The following is a 21491-nucleotide window of genomic DNA, read 5'->3' as shown; positions in this document are numbered from 1 at the left end:
ATACTGGCTATTACTAATCTTTTTGAGGTAAGCCTTTCGCACAAGTGTGAGGTGATGTCTCATTGTGGTTTTGATGTGCATATCCCTATAAGTGATGAGCATTTTTTCATGTGCATGTTGACTATCTCTGTCCTTTTTGGAGGAATGTCTGTTCAGATCATCTGCCCATTTTTTACTTGTTTGTTGTTGTTGTTGTTGTTGAGTTGAAAAGAGTTCTTTATATATCTTAGATATTAACCCCTTATTGGATGTATAATGTGCAGATCTCCCATTCAATTAGCTGTCTTTCCATTATGCTGATATTTTCTTTCACTATGCAGCAGCGAAATAGTAAAATTTAAAAAGGGATAGTAAAATTAGCAAAGAATTCTGACTGTGGAATTTTTCTGGAAGTACAGTGTAGCAGTGAGCTACAGTGATATTCAAACTTTTTTTTTGCTCATTTTATGTCTAGATTTTTTTTTTAATTAAAAAAGTTTTAACTAAAAACTCTTTAAATAAGCTTACTTTAAAATTCTAAATTTTTGTATCATAAGTTTATACATTACAAGGAATGTAATTACCATCACATGGTATTTTCTTGATGTACTTTAAATGTATTTTTATTAAAACCTTGGAGCTGCAGCTTTAGCTCACAAGTTTAAGACAAAGCACACACTTAGCAAACCTATTAGCTGACTTTATTTTTTCAGCTTAAATAAATGTGTGTTCCCATGCAATCTGTGAGAACTGTTGGAGAGAAGGGGACTTCCTCTTAAACCTTCTGAAGTTTCAGACCATAAAAAGAAAACAAATCTATACCGAAAAGAAATCTATACTCAATATCTTGCTTGAACTGAAAGTCATACTGTATTCAGATCTTTAGTGAGCAGGATGCCCATCTCCTTGTCTCTATACCATAGCTTGTTATTGGGTTATGAAGGAAGACTGCATGTGTACCTGATCTCACAGAAGCCTATGAGAACAACTTTCTTGCTCTGTCTGTATCTGCCCCCTGCCCCCAGAGTTTAGACACAGGGCCATGAGGATGGGTGAAGAAAATGATCTTTGTAGTTTCTTTCCATTTCATACAAATGAACTCATACAAATAGATGACTACAGATGCATCAAAATTCCCCATTCTGACCTGAATTCTAGATGTTCATTTTATCTTTATCTTAAATAAAGTAACTTTACCTTAAATTTGTTTCTCCAAACAGTCCTCCAGAGAAACACACATATCAGTGAAGTTTATGTGTGCTCACATGCACAGAAGTCTTCTCCATAAATATAAATGTTGTGCTGGCCTTAACTTATTCACACATATAATGTATGTAACAGTGATACACAGATAGAATATAGTTAGATATAAAATCACCATAGGAAAGCAGAAAGAAAAATATATAGTGGTGTTTGTTGTTACCACACAGTTAACTACTGGGAACATTATTTATCTTTTTATAAATAAGAAAAAAAGCAAATAGAGAGAGAGATAAATCTATTTCTCTCCATCTATAAATTCATGTAACTGAATTGTCTATATAGACTGTTCTAATTTTAGGCTTTTGGGAAATCTGGACTCATAAGCTCATGATGCCATCAGAATACTAGTACCATTTTGATTCTTACAGCCCTCCTCCAGGTGCTGGACTCCTTTTCATGCTAGAACCCCTCATGGTAGCATTAATAGCACGCACATTATTCTACCATTGTCCAGATCAATTCCTTTGCCCTCCTGTGGAAAGAGAGCAAAGACACTTTGTTCATAGGAGTCCTTAGTAACTCTTTCACATTCACTGGTTAAAATGCGATACATACCCATCCCTGAACCAATCACTGGTGGTAGTGGAGAGATGTTCTGGTGAGCTTCATTAGCGGGTGGAATCTATCCTCTCAAATCACATGGCAACTTTGTCCTGGGGCTGGGTGAGTTCTGTGGAAAGTGAGACCTTTTAGGTTTGAAAAGGGGGAATTGGATGCTGATGAAGCAGCAACAAATATCCTCTCTTCCCTAAGATGAATTTAAATGAAAGTCTTAATAGCTTATAAATTCAGTTATATATAATATTTGTAGTATCTAAAATTATTTACATGTCTGCTTTTTTTTTTTTTTCCATTTTGAATGTGCTTACGTTTTTTTAAATAACATGAGCCTAATTCTGGGGGAAAAGCTTTAAAGGTGTATGACACAACTGCTGTCCTTCTAGTAGATAGCGCCAAGATGGCAGCAGAGAAGGTTCTTTGCTTCTCTGCAAAGAGGAACATCTAACAGTTAATGTGAAGGATGCAACACTCAGAGTCCTGTGGCTTGGGGGGAAACCGGTACAATTGCTATCCTTTTAGTGAGAAGACCTAAATATCTATGGTTCAGAATGTAATATTTGTTTTCCCTTGGGATCCATGCTCATAAACTTTCTCCATAAAAAACATTACCAAGGCCACTGCTAATTCAAAGTACTGAGAAATATTTCTGAAGCTTTACCTCCTGTGTTGCCTGTGCCTGATTATTACTGTATACATTTTCAAAGAGCCTCTGAAAAATATACACTTTGTACCATTTCCAATGAACCCCGTAATTCCTTATTTTTCTCTTTTACTTAATAATTCCTTGCAAATGTGTTGCCATGTCTTAAGGTACTATATAAATTGAATAGAATGAGCTGCGCAAAATTAACATTTTGTTGTAGGACCAAAAGAACTATACCTCTTTATGTCTCAAAATGTTTTGAACTCACCACCTCCACAGCAATAAATGGTTTAATGATAACCTTTAAGTGCACCATCATAAGAACTCTTACAGAATTTCCTGAAAGACATGCTAAATTTTTCCATGGAGAATTAGTTTCATTTTAAAGATACTATCCTAAGGAACATTCCATATAAATAACTCATATTTTCTACAGTCTTTTTAAAGTTTTTTTTAGTAGTTGAAATAGCATTCACATCAAGCTTTGATTGTGCTGATGTTCTACCAAGCTAATATTTTTGCAAAGTTCAATAATAGGCCAGGATTATATGTGCTGTATTAGACTTGAAATAAGATACAAAAGCAATATGTCGTATCTTAGCAACTGTGGTAATAAGTGGTGACATACATAAATATATGCACACATATTAGTAGTGAGACATAAATTATTGAGGAAGATTCTTATTGGTTATTTTCTTTAAGTATAGATTGGATTGCTATTAAATAGTAGAAATATAAAATATCATTTAACCATAAGTTTCAGTAAAGAAGTGAGGTTATTTGAAGAACAATGAAATTATAGTCCTACTCAGATATAGTAAAAAAGTCATGAAAATGCAGATATTACTGAAATTAGGGACATGTTAACTCCACCCTTCAGTATGTGCCAGTGCACATCTAAATACAAATAAAATGTTGTCTTCTATATGGAGGGAACTCTGCATGTCCCCAAAGCTCTTTGAAAGTTAAACAAGTGTAGTGCACTCAGTGCAGAGAAAAGCAGAATCATCTTAAAGAGATGTATCTTCTCCTAAGCAGAAAGGTATTATTTATTGCAAGGAATGGATATGCACTTCAGGAAAAGGATGTTTAGAAATAAAGCTACAGAAAAAGAAAACTTACAAGAGTGTGCCTTCATCTGAAGAGAGAATATTCTGTTAGGCTAATTCAAGAGGCCACTTGACAAGGATATTGCTATTGTCACATGGAAGACAGGTGTCATTACACATCCAGTCATGTAACTCCTTGTTCTGTTTGTTTGTTTCTCAAACACCCTTATGATAATTGGGCTCACTGGTCAGGCTGATATATCTAAACTGTTTGGCAAGTATACTTCTTATTGTAAATAGTAAAGCGGTTTAAACAATAATCTCTGACTAGCTTTGTTAGTTTGGGTCAGTTTCCTGAGACCTGCTAATCTTTTTCACATGGATGAGGTTAAGCTTCTCAGTCTGTGATGTTGAAGGATAGATCTTGGATTGGGTGACTGGATCAAGATTCGAGCTTGCTCTGTGGGGATCTAGCTTGGGAGCAACCCACCCAGAAATTCTCTAGGTCTCATGGTAACCTTTTTCAATTTATCCAACTTTGCTGTTCATGTCTTTTTTTATTTGAGCCAGGCCATTAATGTTATTTTTATAGCATATTAACATGTGAACTATTTTGCAGGTATCCCCTACATCCCCTTAAGGAAAAAAGATATTTATTTGTTATTAATTTTTGACACTATAAAGGGCTCCATGTTTTGCAAAAAATAGTGAGTTACTTGAGTACTCACCTGGACTGAAATTGAAGCACCAGACAAATTACATATTTCTCATTCAAACTACTGTATATCTTTCTCTCGCCTTCTTCATTGCCAGCATTTTTGAATGAACCATTTGCTCTCACTGCCTCCACTTCTTTAATGCCAAGTTTCTCTACACCCCCCCACCCCCGCCACCATCTGGCTTCCACCCCCATTATTATGTCGAAACTTTCCCCAAGGCTTCTGACTGATAACAGAGTTTCTGCATCTTCATTCTACTTCACTTGTCTACAAAGTCAGATGATAATGTTTTATAAACCCTGGAAAACATACCTCCTTCCTTTCCTGACATCTAGGACCTACTCCCCCCACCCCTTAATCTTCCTTCTGACAAAATAGACCCTTCTCTTTTGACGTCTTTTACTAGAAACTTTTTTGAGAAATATAATAAGGTAAATAAAGCTCATCTGCCCTCCTATCTTTCCCTTTCCTCTATTCTCCTACTCCGAAGTTGCATTATCATTAATATACTCTCCTGGCATTGTATATATTCTGTATAAATTACATATATCCATCATTATAGTGCCATACAGAATAATTTCACTGCCCTAAAAAATCCTCTATGTTCTACACATTTGTCCCTTCTTCTTCCCAACCCCTGAAAATAACTGATCTTTTATTGTTTCTATTAATTTTGCCTCTTCTATAAGGACGTATAGTTGGAATCATAGACTGTCACCTTTTAAGATTGGATTCTGTAACAATAATAAGCATTTAAGGTTTCTCCACATCTTTTCATAGTTTGGCGGCTTCATTCTTTTTTAAGGCTGAATAATATTTCATTTTCTGGGTATACCATAGCTTATGTATCCATTCACTTATTTAAAGATATTTTCCTTGCTTCCAAGTTTTGACTATGAATAAAACTGCTACAAACATCTGTGTGTAGATTTTTGTGTGGTCATAAGTTTTCAACACTTAAATGCAGACCTCTAAAAAACTTTATTTTATATTTCTGAAGTGATTTCATCTATTCCCACAGGACTACCATTTATATACCAATCCTTAAAAATCAGTTTGGGGATAATCTGAGCAAGCTCCATTTCTTGTAGGTATTGAATTGACCAAAATAAAAAGCATTAATATTTCTGGAAACTTTGACTCTCCTACCCCTTTTCTTCTATTACAGTTGAGAATTCTTCCACTCTCTCAGTCACCAAGAAATAAAAAATTTGGAGTCATTTTTAAACCTATCTTTTACTTCTCATATCTAGTTACTTATCTAATCCTACTGGTTCTGTACATGAAATAGCTCAATTTTTTTCTCTTTTCCATATCTGCTACCATTAACTTAGAATAAGCCTTCATCATTCTACCTAAACTAACACAGTTTCCCTCCACACATATTCTGTGCATCTAATTTGACTCCATTATCATCCTTCATTCTGTTGCCAGGGTTATCTTTGTAAAATAGGGACTGGTAAATTTTTCTGTAAAAGGAAAATAAATATTTTTGGCTTTGGAGGTCATATGGCTCAGTGGCAACTATTATCCCTGTCATTGCAACATACTAGTATCCAGAGTCAATATATAATGAATGGAGGTGGCCATGCCCAATAAAACTTTTATTTACTCTAACAGTCAACTTGCTACATTGGGCTCAAGGTCCTTAGATTGTAAACCTCTGTCCTAGAACATAACGTGGATCATGTGTCTCATCAAAGTCTATTTTCTGCAGAACATGGTATTCACCATTCTAAATCTGAAATCATACCTAACTTACCACCTAAAATCAGTTACCGCAAATTCTGAAGTTCCCATCTATATTCTGACATATTACTTACATCTCTTGGTTTGATGTAGGTGAGATGATGACTCACTTACTTGGTTATTTGGAGAAGGGGATGCTTCCATCTGGCCAGCCTTGATCTCAACAAAGTATGCACATTGACACCACTTGAGAGATAAAGGTGAAACAGATGAGGCAGTAGATGGAAGAGAGAGGAACCCGATCATTATGATCATTCTGGGGAGCAGAAGAGCAAACTTACCTGACAAATGCAGCATATTTTTAAGTAGTATCAAGATTCAAATTGCGGTCTGAGATTATGAATTAAAGTAAAGACATGATTATGTGATTTTTGTGATTACTAATATTTTCCTGTTTAGGTAAAAATGGAGAAAGTCTGAGGCAAGTTAAGTTTATACATGCATTGGGGTTTTGTAAGGTTAACTTAATTGAGGGAAAGAAGGACCTGGAAGTTGTAAAAGTTGCAGGTATTTGCAGAGGGCCACTATATTGATGATAATGGAATCTGTTCTGACCAAGATGGGATGTGATGACAGGAGGGGACTGATGCAGAATAAGAAAGTGGTAGGATGGAAGGATCCAATATCCTCACACCACTGGAGAACCATATGGTTGTATGGAAGTACTTGTATCAATGAACTGTGTAGGAAACGTAAAAAAGTTATGTTTCTGTTTGCAATTTTTAAAAAGGGTAATATATTTTCAGAGATGTAAAGACCTAAGATGTGAACATAAAATGGGCAAAAGAGGTGGAAAAAGGAAAATGTCAGCAGAATGTGAAAATCAAGAAACAGGAGCTAGGCCTTTTTGATGGGTCATTCAGATATTAAAGTCACCAAGGATAAAGTGAGGAAAATGGGTGGAATGGAAGACTGCTAATAACAGAAGACTAGTGCATGACATGTGACTAAGAAATTTCAGAAGAACTTGGAAAGCTGTAGGAAGCAGTAGTAATATCCAGGTGATATTTAGCATTAAAGGAAGAGTGATTTTTGCAGAGGGAAAGGCAGAAGGTCATTGGGAAACAGCAATGGGGTGTGAGGAATAAACCTACCTTAACTCCTGGTCCTCATACCCCTTCAGGGTTTAGCTAAATTTCCAGTAAGGCAAGGAGGTAAAGGGAGTATTTAAAGAAACAAGTGTTGCTGATCCCAGATAGGGATTACAGGAGACACCGGAATGGTTTGGAAAGGAGGAAGTGGAGAGTATAAACATAGCTTGTGGGTTAAGAGATTATGAGATAAAGAATGACTTAGGGTGGCTGGGACTCGTGCAGATGAGTGAGGTACAGGGGATGTGACCCCTGATTGGTCCTAAGAGACTCATCTTACTATCTTGATTGTGTGTGTAGTCTCAGGTTACGGTGTGGCTTTAGGACTAGTAGTTATTCTTTCAATAGTTGAATGTTGTATAATCATCTTCCACAGTTAGTTCTATTACCTTGAATAGGACATGAAGATCCCAAAACCACATTTCTCCATCTATGCAATAATCTCTGGAACTTCTTCAAGTATTGTAAGTATTGGAAAGTAAAGAAATGGGCGTCATGCCACTGCTAAGATTTCAGTATTAGTAATAAAAATGAATCTTGCAAATTGATGATGCATTAGGAGCGATTAAGAAAAATAAGAAATACCTGAGTTTATACATATGCTACATTTGGCTTCAAAGCATGTTAGTGATCTCAACAAAAGAGGAAAAGCAATAGAACAATTCAGCATATTCTAGAGACATTTGGTTATGCCTTTCTGCTAAAGCAAATACACTTTGTAACTCATAAATATGAATTAGAAATAGATTTGTCAGATCTCAAGTGCTAAATAGCAATTAAAGTTGAAACTGAATTGCCAACCTTTATCTCTCACTCTCCTTCCATTTTTTTGTACTTTTCCATCCAATCTGCATTATTAGTTAAATATGTTGTTGCTATAACAGTTGAATATTGCATAAATGAGACACTTGAAACTGTATAATCATAATTGATGAAGGCAATGAGTTTGTGATGAGGTTCTTTTAGTGATAATGAAATACTTCATAATAATTATTTTTTTAATTATTTAGACTAATTTCCTAGCAGTCTATTTGGTTGAATTGATGGATCAATTCAGTCATTTTTTAAAAAAGATTTATTTATGCATACAAAATCTGGGGTGTAGGACAGAGGTGTGGGTGGGGGGTGAGGGGATACACCAGAGACAGAGTGGGGAGCAGAACAGGCAGATCTACTGAAATATACTGCTGAGGGGAGCAGCGAGTGAGACTGGAGAGGTCTGCTGTGCTGTGTGGGTTAGCTCCCTGGCCAGGGATGGAGCTAGTGCTTCAGTAGCTACCAATAGTTTCATAGTGCTGAGATTTAACCCCTTGTGCCACCAGGGAGACCCCCAATTCAGTAAATTCTGTAACCACACCAGTTAACCTTCAGGTTTAAAAACTGTTTCAGTCTGATTGTAGAAGAATTTTGGGCCCAATGACAGTGAGCCCTGCCAGCTGAAGAACTTTTCCCAAGATCTTCCTATTCAGTTGAGTTCAGTGTCCTGTGTTTTGTTAAATGACTTCAACTCATCAGAGAAGTCTCTAAGGGAAAAAGTGGAGGTTAGGAAAGGACATTTGCATGTAATCAAAGGGGTGATGTGGACATTCTGTGTTTATTACATAGCTCTTATTTGCAAATAAAAAACATGTTGTACCTAAAAACCTTATACATGGGAATTAATTTTACTTGGGCAAGAACATTGGAATAGCTCAGCAGTTAAAAACTATGTTTGCATATATATGAAAGTGATTCAAAAATTTCTATATTAGAACATTGAATTTAATTTTAAATTTTTGTATTTGAGAAATACGACAGTTGATTTCATCCATTCTACATTCAGTTTGGGTAACTGGCCACTAGATGGCAGCTGTGGTTTTCGTAAAGATCATAAAACACAATATATAGTTATTCCATAGGGACAGACTATTGAAAGAGCCAGCACATGAATTTCCTTGCAATAGAATTTAAAAACAGCTAATATCCATCACCAGAGATAAAAGTTTTTTAACTGGAAATATGTGCAGGGACTTTTGTTTTATAAGCACTATAAAAGAAAGTGATAAATACTATTACAGATTTTTTTTTTTTTTAGTATAGACGCTTTTGCAATTAATTAGACCAGAGGTGATGACATTGAGATAAGAAGTTCTTTGGAAAACGGCCAACGAGAAAAACGGACGCAGCAAGCGGGACTGTGCGTGGAAAGGAACTATTGCAGCCACCACACCCCGTGAACGGGAGCTGTGGAGAACCCTGCAGGATTCGCCACGGCGGTGAGCGAACGGCTCCGGGCGCCATTAGAGAAGAACAAAGACCCCGGGAGACGCGCACACAGCCCGGGCTGCCGGTAAGCTTGCGCGGATAGCTGCGCGCTCGGCGCGCTTGAAAAGCAAGTGCAGACCAGGATCGCGGCTGCCCAGGTCCCCGCGCCTGTGACCTAGGCTCGCGGGGAGACGACCTAGGCTTGCGGGGAGACGCGCGGAGGTCCTCACTGAGGTGAAGGTCCCTCCCTGAGTAAGCAGGAACCAGGCGCCCAGTCACGGGAGCGGTGCAAAAGGCGCCCTTCCCGCGCCACTGAACTGGGCTACAGCCCGCGTCCTGGAACTGAGGGCTTTGGAACTGAGACCTGGGGCACGAAATTCGGGGCGTGGGTTCCCCACGACGGTGGGGCACAAGGCAGACACAGCACCCCAAAGCCGTTGAGGTGTACCCTACCATCCCCGCTTTGCTCCCTGTCCCACGGCGTGGAAAATCAGCTCCCCAAGGGCTCTAGGAGAGATCTTTGGCGCCACCTAGCGACTTGTAGACAGCTCAGGCTCCTGAAGGAACTAGTGGCCAGCTGGGGAGTTAGCCCACACCCGGCCCCTTCCGAACAAGTAGTCTGAGCCCACAGGGAGAGCGAGCACCCACAGCCAGGGCAGACCAGGCACGCAGAAGAGGTGCCTGACACCGGACTCGCAGGGAGTGTGTCCCACATCACCATTTTAGAACAGGGACATTTCTTCAGTAAAGACTATCTGCAGAAGGCTTCCTCAGGAGCCAGAGGTGAGCGGGGGAAGTTCGCCCACGCCAGACCCCCTCTGGCCTGCAGTCCAAGCCCAGAGGGGGAGCAGGAACCCACCGCCGGGGCAGACCAGGCGCACAGGGGAGTGTGTCCCCACATCGACATTTTAGGACAGGGACCTTTCTCCAATAAAGACTGCTTGAAACTGACAGATGACTCCAGGAGGAACCAGAGGGGAGAAGAGAAGCCCACCCAAGATGCCGGCCAGTCCCAACAACACAGTGTCCCAACGCATACGGCAAATTAGAAAACAGACAGTAGGGAGGGGAAGAACCACACGCAACCTAGCAACTCTCCAGAGAAAAAGCACACCACAAAAAGAAAACCAGCCCCCAGATGGCAACGACAGTAACTTGGAAGAACTTCTGAGCCTTCCAGAAGAGAATTTAAAATTGCCGTGATTAAAAAACCGACAGAAGTCATAAAGGAAAACAATGATAAGGGAAAATAATCAACGATCAGAAGAATGAAATTGAGTCCCTAAAGAGGGAAGTAAAAGAAATGCAGGAGATCAAAGAATTAGTGGAAGAACTAAAGAATTCTGGGAAAAGCAATGAAAGCAGAATTGATGAAATGGAAGAACGAATAAGTGCTCTTGAAGACACAGAAATAAAAAGAACCAAAACAGAAAAGGAAAGAGAAGTACGAAGGAAAAAGAATGAAGAAAGACTTCGGGAACTATCTGACTCCATGAGGAAAGGAAATATAAGAGTTATAGGAATACCAGAAGGAGAGGAGAGAGAAGTAGGAACAGAGAAAATATTCAAAGAGATAATTGAAGAGAACTTCCCAAATGTGAAGAAGGAGCTGAAAATTGATATACAAGAAGCAAGAAGAACACCAAACTTCCACGACGAAAGAAAAAATACAGCAAGACACATAATAGTAAAGCTCCCAAGAATCCAGGACAAGGAAAAAATAATGAAGCTGGCAAGAGGGAAGAAACAGATAACATTCAAAGGAAAGCCAATCAGGCTGACATCAGACTTCTCCGAAGAAACACTACGGGCAAGGAGAGAGTGGAGGGACATAGTCAACAGACTCCAAGAAAACAGATGCCAACCAAGAATACTCTATCCCGCAAAGCTCTCCTTCCTCTTTGAAGAAAGAATATGGACCTTCCCAGACAAACAGAAACTCCGGAATTTCATTGCAACTAAACCCCCACTCCAAAAAATACTACAAGGAGTCCTAAAGCCAGAACCTCAGAGGGACGAATAACAATGAAAGAAGGCCAAAAAAAAAAAAGTTATTAAAAGAATAAATAAATAAAATCAAAGGAAAGACAAACACAATGGCAAATACAGATGTTAACATATCAATATTAACTCTAAATGTAAATGGACTAAACTCTGCAATAAAAAGACACAGAGTTGCAGCCTGGATTAAGAAACAAAACCCAACCTTTTGCTGTCTCCAGGAAACACATTTAGCTACAAAAGATAAAAATAGGCTCAAAGTCAAAGGATGGAAAACAATCCTACAAGCAAATGGGCCAAAAAAGAAAGCAGGAACAGCTATACTTATATCAGATAAAACAGATTTCAAACTCAAAAAGATAAAAAGAGACCCCAATGGTCACTACATTATGATCAAGGGGACAATACTTCAAGAAGAAATAACACTCATTAACATATACTCACCAAACGAAGGAGCACCAAAATATATCAGACAACTGTTGTCTTCTCTGAAAACAGACATCAGAGAAAACACATACGTAGTGGGAGACTTCAACACACCACTATCAACAATGGATAGATCAACAAGACAAAAAATAAGTAAAGAAACCAAAGCTCTAAATAAGGACCTAGAGCAATTGGGCTTAACAGACATCTATAGAACACTAAACCCCAAAAAAACGGAGTACACATTTTTCTCAAGCGCACACGGATCATTCTCCAGGATCGATCACATACTGGGGCACAAGACAAACATCAACAGATACACCAAGATTGAAATCATACCAACCATCTTTTCTGACCATGAAGGCATCAAACTAGAACTAAACCATAAAAAGAAGGCAAGGAACTTTCCTACCTCATGGAGATTAAAAACCACACTACTGGAAGACCACTGTACTAATGAGGAGATCAAAGAAGAAATTAAAAAATTTTTTGAATTGAACGACAAGGAGGACACCAATATCCTAAATGTATGGGATGCAGCAAAAGCAGTAATAAGAGGAAAATATATAGCAATAGAAGCTCACATCAAGAAACAAGAAAGAACTCAAAGAAACAACCTAATCTCGAAGCTCAAAGATCTAGAAAAAGAACAACAAAAAAACCCAAAACCAGTAGAAGAAAAGAAATAATAAAAACCAAAGCAGAAATAAATGAAATTGAAACTAAAAAAACAATCCAAAAGATCAATGAAACCAAGAGCTGGTTCTTTGAAAAAATCAATAAAATAGACAAACCCCTAGCCGGGCTCACAAAGGAAAAAAGGGAGAAAGCACAAATAAACAGGATCATCAATGAAAGAGGAGAAATCACAACGGACACAGCAGAAATCAAAAGAATAATCAGTAACTACTATGAACAGTTATATGGAAATAAGTTTAATAATCTAGAGGAGATGGACAAATTCCTACAACTCTACAATCACCCAAAGCTAGATAAAGAAGAAATAGAACACCTAAACAGACCAATTACAATTAGCGAAATTGAAATGGTAATCAAAAACCTCCCCAAAAACAAAAGCCCAGGACCTGATGGATTTACAAATGAATTCTACCAAACATTCAGAGACGAATTAGTGCCTATCCTTCACAAACTCTTCCAAAAAATTGAGAAGGAAGGGACAATACCAAACACGTTCTATGAAGCCAACATTACACTAATACCAAAACCGAACAAGGACAACACTAAAAAGGAAAACTACAGGCCAATCTCCCTAATGAACACTGATGCAAAAATCCTCAATAAAATTTTAGCCATCAGAATCCAACAATGTATCCATAAGATAATTCACCACGACCAAGTAGGATTCATTCCAGGGGCACAAGGATGGTTTAACATCCGAAAATCAATCAACGTTATCCAACACATCAACAAAAAGAAATATAAAAACCATATGATAATATCAATAGATGCTGAGAAAGCTTTCGACAAAGTGCAACACCCATTCATGATAAAATCCCTTGAAATTCTTGGGATACAAGGAACATACCTCAACATCATAAAGGCCATCTATGACAAGCCAACAGCCAGCATCATTCTCAATGGTGAAAAGCTGAAAGCAATCCCATTAAGATCTGGAACAAGACAAGGATGTCCACTCTCACCACTGCTTTTCAATATAATACTGGAAGTCCTAGCCAGGGCAATAAGACAAGAGAAAGACATCCAAGGAATCCAAATAGGAAAAGAAGAAGTCAAACTATCACTATTTGCAGACGATATGATATTATACATAGAGAACCCCAAAAACTCCACAGAAAAGCTAATTCAACTCATCAATCAGTTCAGTAAAGTGGCAGGATACAAAATCAACATGCAAAAGTCAGTAGCCTTCCTATACACAAACAATAAATCTGAAGAAGAAGAAATCAAAAAAACCATCCCTTTTGTTATTGAAACAAAAAAATCAAATATTTGGGAATAAATCTAACAAAAGAGATAAAGGACCTATACAAAGAAAACTATAAAACACTGTTAAAAGAAATAGAAGAAGACACAAAGAAATGGAGAGACATCCCCTGCTCGTGGATTGGAAGAATAAACATTATTAAAATGGCCATCCTTCCAAAAGCAATATACAGATTCAATGCTATTCCAATCAAAATTTCAATGTCATTCTTCAAAGAAATAGAACAATTATTGATGAAATTCATATGGAATCACAAAAAACCCCGAATAGCCAAAGCTCTCCTGAAAAAAAAAGAAGGGAATGGAGGCATTACACTCCCAGACTTCAAACTATACTACAAAGCCATAATCATCAAAACTGCATGGTATTGGAACAAGAACAGACATACAGACCAATGGAATCAAATAGAAAATCCAGAAATAAATCCACAGATTTATGGTCAACTAATCTTTGACAAAGGAGCAAAGACTATGCATTGGAGCAAAGAAAGTTTGTTCAATAAATGGTGCTGGGAAAACTGGGTCGCTACATGCAAAAGAATGAAGCTTGACCACTACCTCACACCATACACAAAAATCAACTCAAAATGGATTAAAGAACTAGACATAAGACCTGAAACCATAAAATATATAGAAGGAAATATAGGCGAAACACTACGTGATCTACACATCAAAGACATCTTTACAGACACATCACCCAAAGCAGTGATAGTGAAGGCAAAGATAAACAGCTGGGACTACATCAAATTAAAGAGCTTCTGCACAGCAAAAGAGACAATAACAAAAACAAAGAGAAACCCCACCAACTGGGAGAACATTTTTGCACCCAACACTAATGATAAAGGACTGATCACAAAAATCTGCAAAGAGCTGATGAGACTCAGCAACAACAAAGAAAATAATCCAGTCAAAAAATGGGCACAAGAGCTAAAAAGAAACTTCTCTGAAGAGGAAATGCAAATGGCCAACAGGCATATGAAAAAATGTTCAACATCACTTGCCATCAGGGAAATGCAAATCAAAACTACCATGAGATACCATCTTACACCAGTGAGAATGGCACATATTAAAAAAACTAGCAACAACAAATGCTGGCGAGGGTGTGGAGAAAAAGGAACTCTTCTGCACTGTTGGTGGGAGTGCAAACTGGTCCAACCACTGTGGAGAGCTGTGTGGAGATTTCTGGACCTACTAAACATAGAGCTTCCATATGATCCAGCAATTCCACTCCTGGGTATTTACCCAAAGGACACAGAAACATCAATTCCAAAGAACACCTGCACCCCTATGTTTATAGCAGCACTGTTTACAATAGCTAAGCTTTGGAAACAACCCAAATGCCCAAAAATAGATGACTGGATCAAGAAGATGTGGTACATATATACCATGGAATATTACTCAGCATTCAAAAAAGATAAACACATGCAATTTGCAGCAACATGGATGGCGCTGGAAGGGATCATGCTCAGCGAAATAAGCCAAAAAGAAAAAGAAAAATACCGGATGGTCTCACTCATAGCAGGAATCTAGAAAACTTAAATAAGGGACCAGGAAAATGAATAACTATAAGAAAGTGAAAATCAAAATCAACAAAAAACTATGAACCAGAGACAATTTTAGGGGGGCGGGGGCGGGAGGGGAGGGATTGGGGTCAGAATGGGGGGGCTACAATTGTATGGGGAATATAACAATAAAATTTATAAAAAAAAAAAAAAAAAAAAAAAAAAAAAAAAGAAGTTCTTTGAAAGTTACAACAAAAGTAACAGTCTAAGAAGAGCTCATCCTCCATAAAAGCAATACAGAACAAAAGCCATATTCTAAAACCAAATGGTACAAATATATCTTTAATTGTTATGGAAAGTAAGGTAAAAAATAATATGAGATTTTTTTAAATGAAAAAGTGATTTCTCATATAGTGGTTATTTCTAATCCAGTGATTCTCAGCCAGGGCTGCACGTACACACACAGACAAATTAGCTGACCCAAAATATCAGTAGTGTCAAGGCATTGTAAATATAGGCAAATGTATCCAGAGGTTTAAAATTGGACAGGAGAACACTATTGGAAGCTCAACATTTAAGGATGTGTTAGGTTTGCAATATGAAGACTAGAATATTTGTCTCAAGGAGCAGATAAAGTCAGATGTTTGGGGGGAAAAAAAAACAACACTGGAAATAACATCTGGGACTAAGGACATTTGGGCAAGCCCACACCCACTCACCAGGATTTGAATAGGTTTACTTGAAAATAGGATGACACAAGCATGGTGTTGCTTTGTCAATAAGGCCTATGAGTGTGCTGGAGTGGCCAGAGTCAGCACTGTGGGACACATGGACCAGGGTTTGGACCACAGCTTTGGCATTTGTTAGCTGGGTGACTCATTTTCCTTTCTAAACTTTTATTCCTTTGAAGTTGAGGAACTTGTTGAAAGGAATAGAAGTGTATGTTAAATGCCTAGGGTATAGAAGGTACTTAATACATGATATTTAACTTTGTTGAGATACTATTCCAGTCACAGTTATAGCTCTGCTTCCACAGTCGCCTTCACCACTTTTGTAAAATTGGTTAAATTTTTGTATTTGAGAAATACGACAGTTGATTTCATCCATTCTACATTCAGTTTGGGTAACTGGCCACAACTATATTGTCTATACAACTATACAACTATATTTCACTATATGTAGTGAAAACAGAAAAACATGCATTTTTGCAACAGAAGAGAGGAAAAATGAATGACAAAAGATAAAGACTGTGTAAAGCAATACTGGGAAAAGTACTGAAAGCTAAGTCAGATTCATCAAGTTCTCCGAACAATATTCCTGTCTATTAGGGAGGAGTGAATGGATCTTTTCATAAGGAGAAGAAAGGGAGGGAGGAAATGCTGCCTGGCTACCTCCAACTCTGCTGCTCCTGCACCTGCACAGCTAACAGAGTGAAATACACAGAGATGCTGACTGCCCTGACTTGTACCCACAAACATTGTCTCTAAATAGGTTACACTGGGTATATTGTGTATCCCTAATCCACTCTTCCCTTTGATTGCTTCATCCCTCTGAGCCCCCCTTCAAACCTCTAATACCTACACCATAGTCACTCATAACTAATTCGTTGGTTCCTATTTTACTGGCAAATTGAAGCCTTCACAGGAGAACTTCCCTAACTACCCCATCTCATCTACTTACCCCCTACATCTCATCTATTTTCTTTCCTGTTACTAAGAGTGAACTTGAATTGTCCGTACTCTTAGCTAAGGCCAACTCCTTACTGCTGGACCATACTCTATCCCTTTTCACCCACTAAAAGCATGTGGTAATCTTCACCCTCTTGAATCATAATTATGTCTTCTCTTTGGGAATATTTCATTAACATACAAACTGCTGGTATTCTCCCATTTAAGAATAAAAACTTGCCAGCTTCATTTTTCTTCTTTTTGTTTAAACGAAACTCCTTAAAAGAGTTATCTTTATTGTCTGACTGACTTTCCCTCAAACCCATTTTTCTTGAACTATCAGATAGCAGCATTTGACATAGTCAATAATGTCCTTCTTGAAACATTTTCTTACTTGGTTTCATAGACACCAAACTTTCTGACTTTTTTCTGCTCTGCTTGCTCCTTCTCCATCTCTTACATTTATACTCCCTCTCCCAGATCCTATACTTTGGAATTTACTGTCTTAGTTTTTAGAGAGCTTCGCCTTTCTATCTATGTTTAACTAATGAGGCTGTCTTTGGTCACTCAACGTAACATTTTCACCATCTTTTAACATTTTCTCTACCCCTTCAATCTCACAGTTAGATTTTTTTTTTTTTCCTGAACACTTACCATGCTTAACACTTACCCTGCATAGTCTATGTATTCTTATTGTCAACTTCCTGTCTCCAAGGAGACAGGAATTTGTGTCTGTTTTGTTCACTACTATAATTGCATGGTAGAATAGGACTCACACATAGGAGGTACTAAAAATATTTGTTTAATGATTTTTCAATGACTCTTGTATGAACATTCAATCTGGTAACTATAACCATCCATACTGGGTAGGAAGGTTAGCATATACATAAAAATGTATAGAAGAATACTTAACATATTTTGGCGAAAAGAATCAAAAACTTCCTTTTTAAATTATTTAAATAACTAAATCTTCCAGAACTACAACTGATGGTCAGGGATATGACAGGGGTTGCTATTTGGCTTGGTAAGGACGAGATAAAATAAAAAATTCAGGTCTCCTGTGAACATGTCATAGAATATGAGGCTGTCTCTCCCTTTTAGGCACTTAGACAGCCTTCTTTACTTCAAGGTTACTTGACTGATAATTACTGATTGTTGAATAAAGTAAATACCAAAAAATTTCAGAATATAAAATGATGTCTTTATTATAACTCATAGTTCTGTGACTTGACTGGGTCATTGAGACAGCATCAGTCATCTACAGCCTTGACAGGGATCTCACCCTGACTTCTCCGCTAGATCTCAGTCCTCTTCCACATGAGTCACATTGAGCTCTAAACTATGGTGACTAGGGTCCAAAAAGGAATGGTCCTACAGCAAGCATTTCAAGTCGGAAGCAGAAGCATCCAGGTCAGTTGAGGTCTAGGACCAGAATAGGTCAGCATCAGTTCTGTTTTATTGTATTAGTCACAGCCCAGTGCAAAGAACCTAGAAGGGATCTACCCAAGAGGTGTGGTTCACGGGGGTTGCCACATGAACTATCCATCACATAGGGGCACATTATTAGATACCTGTGAGACACTTGATCTCATTCCTTGGACCTACCTATGAGTTCAGCTGAAGCTGTGGTATATAACTCTGTGCAAGCTCAGACAGATTGTACTTCTCATTTCAAGTGGCAGTTGGATTTTCAATTTTCTGCCACAAATCCTTTTCTGATACCAGAAATCCTGAAAATATAGATGAGTTAACTTCCAGGACAGTCTTACACCAGTGAGAGATGAAAGCTGGTGGATTAGAGGCTCCAGCCTCCTGTCCTTCAGGAAGATAATTTTGGGAAGTGTGATGCATGCTTCCCATTATGTGCTGGTGAATTAAGTTTTTTTTTTTTTTTTTGCCCACAGAACTTTGGCAATGAACATTTTCATTGAATTTTCCTACTTTCTGAACTCATTTTCCCTGGTCTGTCCCTCCTAGGTCCTAGGATAATCACCGGATAAACTACCTGCACCCAAGATCTTCTCTATGACTTCTTTTGGGAGGGAGCCAACTTAGTTAGATATTTTATCTGATGAGAAAAAGCATTTCATGTTCTTTGTAAAGAATGAAGTTGGAACTATGGAAATGGCTGAATTTCCAGTTCCAGTCTTTCCAATAACAGGCTTATGTTATAAGGGCTGAATGTGTGCTTCAGGGTTTAAGGCTCAACTTCCAGGGGAAGATTTAGCCCTTTGTCAGCTGGTAAACAACTGGAGAGGGTGACTCATTCTGTCTTGACCATTTCTGCAAAGAAGTTAGAGTCTCCAGATTTAGAAATAATGCATTTAAATGTGCATGTGGCATTTCTTTTTCAAGATAGACTAAGCTTTATTAGAAAGAAAATACTGTCTCCTTAATAAAGGTGACTGTTGCAAAAATTTTCCTGTTTAGGAATATAAAATATCTGCTACCCAAAGACTTTAAATGTGATTTATGAATTAAGATTCATCACCTTCATTCACAAATAATTCAGTTGTTCAGCTGGAAGGACAAGTTTTTATGTGAAGTTTGGAGGAGTTTCAGTGTTTCTATGTGTATTTTTGTCTAGAAGTTGAGTTTATACTTGATGTAAAGATATTTGAAGTAATGTATGTAAATATATTAAATTTCATCCACAATTTATACCTCACCTTCTTCAAAAATGACTTATAGCTACTTACAATAATGCATGAAATGTGACCAGTAGAATATATTTGAACAAATAAAAGGAAGAGTGATAAGGGTAGGGTGCAAAGCAGATTTGTATCCAAATATTGTATGTATTTTCTTTGTTAACCTTTGTCATAGCTACTTCACTTGAGATGAACTAGAAAAATACCTGCAAAGGATTAAAGTTATGCCCCATATGTAGAATTGTGACTCTGTTCTAGCATAACAAACATAAAATTGAATGCAAAAGTTCTGTAACGTGTAGCATGGCAACACTTGATTTGGTGTGAAAAAAACTTAAAGAACTATAACCAGATACTTTCTTCAGATAAATAACTACAAAATCAAAAACTTAAAAAAACCCTCTTCTTAGCACCCAGAGTGTACCTGACTCTGAGGAGAGACGTTCTATTTGTTCAGTGTCCACCAAGATGGCTGAGATAACTTGTTGTACTGGCTTGTTTTTTATAATCTAGTTAAAAATTCTGGGATATTCTCCAGAAGTAACTATTTTCACATTTAAAAAGTTGGTATGCAACTCTTTTCTGGCAATAATAAGCTGGCAAAGCCTGTTGTTTATTCAGGCGGCTCATGATTCAAGATAACATAAATTATAATCGTTAGTCTATAAAACAATTTTCATCTTTCTGGTCTCTGTGGGACTGTGTCCAAGTCATCTCAGAGTGACATGTGACTATTATGAATCAAATTACAAAAAATTAAAGGGAGGATGATAATTTTGCTTTACCCATGTGGAAAATTTTAGCTTTCCTATCAGAAGTCTATTTTTGATAAATGTAAGTATTGTTTTAGGCTGTTGTAGTTAAAGAATGGTTTGAATTCATTTTGTTATGTGATTTTTTTCAAAAGATATTATTAGTATGTTTAGTAAACTTTCAATTGTCTAGGCAGACCCAGGATAACATTCATAAACCCAAAAGACTTTTTAAAATTCTAATTTATCTAAGTTGATCCTACAATTTCTTTGTCACCAACTCAAGAAGCTTGGTATTAGCTTCCCACCCCATCCTGCATTTATCTATTCACCCCTGCCCTCCCTCCCGGGTCATTCCAACTCTTAAAAGCTTTTTCTTCAGGTTCTATGTACTGTTGTAACAATAAGGGTCCTAACTAAACTGTTTCACTTTTCCATGTCTCAGATTCCTCAGCTGAAAATATCTACTTCATAAGGTTGTGACTGAATGAGTTAATTTAATACATTCGTTCTGTTGGGGAGGAATCAATTCCTTTTTTCTTCTTTCCTCCTAGGTTCTCTGGTGAAAGTCCTGAAAATTGAAGTGACAAAAGATATGTTAATGAGAGAAAAAGCAAACAAAAGTTTATTAACATGTGCATTGCACGTACATATGGGAACATTCAGAGATGAGTAACTCAAAAGGGTGGTTAGAATTTGGAGACTGTATACCTAATTTAATAGGACAAGAGGAGGTGGTGAAAAGCAATTATAGAAAAGCAAATGACTCTTTGAAAAGATAAATCAGCCATTAGGAGACTATATGGTGATATGATAGTTTGTGAAATGTGTTTGCATGTAGTGCCCACTACTTGTCTCCCAGAAAATTAGAGATGTTCTTGGGAGGGGATTAATGACAATTGAATTTTTGGGGGAGGCTCTGCTTTTAGGCCAATAAGGCATTTCAGGAACTCAGTGTCTTCAGCTCGAAATAATCCTTATGTCAAAGTGGCATATTCCTGATCCCCTTTAACATATCAGTCTGTGTAATTCTCTTAGAACATTCCTGACAAATAGCAAGTGCTCTTTAAGTTTGTGTTGCTGATAGTACAGTGGCTACTGTGGTGGGATTCTATGTGAGCAACTAAAACTGGAGGATGAATGGAGCTTGGCCTGTGCCAGAGCAGAGTTGAAGGTGACACAGATCCTAATCCCTCCCCAGACTTTAGGATTGTGAACCAGTGGAGAAC

At 37.6% G+C, this 21491-nt stretch overlaps 1 long non-coding RNA gene across 3 annotated transcripts in view; it reads left to right on the top strand.

Moving 5' to 3' along the window:
* LOC119246010 (uncharacterized) overlaps positions 1 to 21491 on the top strand; it is a 94657-nt gene that overhangs the window by 3810 nt on the left and 69356 nt on the right. For all 3 annotated transcript variants that reach the window (XR_008550833.1, XR_008550832.1, XR_008550831.1), the window contains exon 2: positions 9129 to 9383. This is a non-coding gene — a long non-coding RNA (uncharacterized LOC119246010). The remainder of the gene's footprint in view (positions 1 to 9128; positions 9384 to 21491) is intronic.

The sequence above is a fragment of the Talpa occidentalis genome, unplaced genomic scaffold, assembly GCF_014898055.3.
Source record: "Talpa occidentalis isolate TD23 unplaced genomic scaffold, MPIMG_talOcc4v2.1, whole genome shotgun sequence".
Lineage (NCBI taxonomy): Eukaryota > Metazoa > Chordata > Mammalia > Eulipotyphla > Talpidae > Talpa > Talpa occidentalis.
The sequence above is the reverse complement of the archived record's forward strand: the minus strand, read 5'-3'. Positions and strand labels throughout refer to the sequence as shown.